Source organism: Trematomus bernacchii, unplaced genomic scaffold (assembly GCF_902827165.1).
Source record: "Trematomus bernacchii unplaced genomic scaffold, fTreBer1.1, whole genome shotgun sequence".
Taxonomy (NCBI): Eukaryota; Metazoa; Chordata; class Actinopteri; order Perciformes; family Nototheniidae; genus Trematomus; species Trematomus bernacchii.
In genome coordinates this window covers 26,253,506-26,257,123 of record NW_022987720.1, presented here as the reverse complement: position 1 = coordinate 26,257,123, position 3,618 = coordinate 26,253,506, and positions in this window count along the sequence as shown.

The window sequence follows — 3,618 nt, the reverse complement described above, 5'->3', positions numbered from 1 at the left end:
CCTCGTCCTCCTCCTCTTCGTCTTCCTCCTCCTCCTCCTCTCGGTCCAACCAACACAAACTAAAACTAACCGCGCGTCTCCTCAAACTCCGCCTGAGGCCGCACCGCTTGGCTCTGATTGGCTCCTTGGGTGACAGCTACCCTGAGGAACCAATCATATATCAGTCACTGCTGCATGTCCCGCCCACCGCCGCAACACCATCAGTATAAATCATGGTGGGCTCCAGTCCACAGAGGAGAGCATATGTAGAGTTTCAGTAAAAAGGGGCCTACTTTTTATCATAAGAGAGACATCTTAAGAACCCCTTATCAGAGCTTATCGTTTCTGAAAAGTGGATCTTGGATATATCTAGGGAAAAGTGTTATAAACACACTAATGTTCAGCACATTTGTTCACAAAACACACACTTCTAATATCCTAAATCTTCCTTTTAAGTCTTAGTTTTTTAAGACAGTGCTGTGCCGCGCCTCTGCCGCTGTAGGACGCGTCTACCGCGTCTGGGGAGCTGTCCGCGCGGTGAATGTTCGCTGTGCTGCTGTCCTTGGTGCTGAACCGAAGCGCAGCGTTTTTCTCCCCTCTGTTTTCCTCTGTCCTCCGCCTGCGCGGCGCCAGCAGCCCCTGCACCGTACTGATTAGTTAGAAGAGAGAGAGAGAGAGAGGAGGGGGAGAGAAAGAGAGATTGGCAAGCGATGCATGAAGAATCGCGCCCGGGAGAGAAGCAGAGACGCCACTTAAAGAGCCACGGACCGTTTTTAATGATTCCACTCCAGCGAGGCTTCCACACAAGGCGGTCTGAGCTTCACAGTTCACTTAACACTCACGGGAGTGCGCGCGTGTATGTGCACGAGGATGCACGAGTGTGTACGCATGTACTAAAGCGTGTGCCTGTTTATGTCTCTGTTCACGTGACTCTGTAGTGTGCAAATGTGTACAGTTATGAACATGTGTAAGTGTCTTTTTGAGAGAAAGTGAGAGAGCCTGTATGTGTGTGTGTGTGTGTGTGTGTGTGTGTGTGTGTGTGTGTGTGTGTGTGTGTGTGTGTGTGCCGCAGGCGGCTGAACAGATCTGACTGTTTAAAAGCTCATTGTATTGCTGTTTAAACAGCAATGAATAAAAGCCTGTCTTCGTCACTGGAGACAAATACAAATGATGGGATGACAGCACTGCAGGGATGAATAAATGCATGGAGCCCCTTCTCTAATTGTTAGTTTTGATATTTCTATTTACTGGAAACTCTTTCTTTCTTTCTCTCTGAGCATTCAGACACATATTCATTAATCAATGACAATCAATGAGTGTGTGGCTCTGTAATACCCAGAGGGAAAATACATAAAACAGATATTTCTTTCTCTCTGTTTTCCTGTGCATGTCTGTCAAGTTAAACGGTAAAGTGTTGGTATTTGGAGGAACTACAGCATTGCAGGATTAGCTGTATGTTGATGCCTTAACTGAGTAACTGCTGGATTTACTGACTGACTATCAGGATGTAAGTGACTATGAGGTGAAGTGAGTGATGAATGGAATGACAGTTGAAGAACTGCAGTGTGTGGTTGTGGACAAACAACAGAAATAAACAGAATAGGAAACAGAAGAATTAAAGCGATCAAAAACAAACAGAGAGAAGGAGACAGAAAAGTGACGAGTGAGAGGGAAGAAGAAGGATTACAGTTAATAGTTAAATAATTGCATGAACTGATCAAAAGAGAGAGCAGTGACAGCTCCTATCATCCTTCTCACTTGCTCTGCCAGTGTGTGTGTGTGTGTGTGTGTGTGTGTGTGTGTGTGTGTGTGTGTGTGTGTGTGTGTGTGTGTGTGTGTGTGTGTGTGTGTGTGTGTGTGTGTGTGTGTGTGTGTGTGTGTGTCCGAAGCCCTTGCTGCCTGCGTTATCTCACAGGGAGACTCATTAACATAGAAATGACTTCAGGAAGAGAAGAACAGCGTTTCACCTCTGGTGAGAGACAGGAGGGAGGGAGGGAAGCCAGAAAAAGGAGAGAGGAGGGAGGGAAAAGGGAGGAATGGAGAGAGTGATTGTGGGAGGCTTTGAAGGGAGGTGGTTGTTTGGTGTAAGTCTTGGACAACAATGTACAGTAAACACATTGCACCAGACTCAAGCAAGAACTACTTGTACGAACAGATGTGTCCTTAAGTGCATTGTACTAGTGATTTAGGAGAACTTACACTCTACGATATTCTCACATTAGTCCAGATGTGGTTTAGAATTCATATGCAATTAGTTTTATGTTTTACAAACTTTATTTTAACTACTGGATTTCATTACTTTGAAGCAATCCTATTAATATTACACCTATGTCTATTATTGAGATACTCTAGTGATATATGTCCTTTCTATTATGAATTTGTATGTACTTGCTGCTAATGGTCATTTGTAATATATAATGTATATATATTTGTGTCCTATTGTATATTCTTAACTTGTGTAATGCTTAACAGTGCTTCTGCTGTGACAAAATCATTTACCAATTTGGGTTAAATAAAGTATCTACCTGTTGGGGAAATATGTTCCTAGGCCCATCACTTTGACCCAGTTGATCAGTTTGTACTGACCTCAATACTGCACCTGCTGCCGTGGCTGCTGTGTCTCCCTGTTCCTGCCTGGTGGCATCAGCTGATAGAGGTGTAATGGTTTTATCTTGGTATGCACAATGTTGATTATTCTCTCTGAACTAGCTACATACATGGGTCTGGGGGAGAGATCTTCAGAATTGCTGTGTGGAATGTGAGAATTCGGTTAAGGATATGATCAAATATCTGGAACAATACCAGAAACCTGCAGGTCCGCTGCAACTCTGACTGCTTTTAAATCCAGGCTGAAGACTTTCTTTTCTATTCACATCTTACACTGCATTGTAACTTTTATTCATGTATTAATGTGTTATTATTTTTGCTTTTTAATGTTTCTTAACCCTTAGATGCATAAGTGGGTCTTTTTGGACCCGGTGAGGTGGTTTTCTTAGAGTATCTTTGTAATTACATTTTTTTATCATTTCATATTCCAGCTATTCCTCAAAAAACATGTTTTGGATATCATGCCATTCACATTTTTTATTTAAATTTTAAGAAATTGTAGTTTTCGTATTACTACCCCAAGCTTCCATAAGTGGGTCTTTTTGGACCCGGTGAGGTGGTTTTCTTGAAGTATTTTTGTAATTACATTTTTTTATCATTTTATTCCAGCTATTCCTCAAAAAACATGTTTTGGATATCATGCCATTCACATTTTAAATGTAAATGTTATACATTTTAAGAAATTGTAGTGTTTGTATTACTACCCCAAGCTTCCATAAGTGGGTCAAAAATGACCCGCATGCATTTTCTATGGAATTTCGTTTTTTTTTCAAAATGTAAAGAAAATGTCTAAAATTATAAATAGTGAAAAATTCAACATAACATATTTCTAGTGTGAACCAAAATATAATACTAAATATTATACAAGTGATTTTCTTTAACCAAAATGACAAAAATGGCATAAAAACACATATTATTCTAATACGGGTCCTTTTTGACCCACTTATGGAAGAGGGTAGGGTCCAGTCACTCGTGCATTTAAGGGTTAAGGTCTTTCATGTTTCTAAAGCACTTTGAATTGCCTTGTGTTGA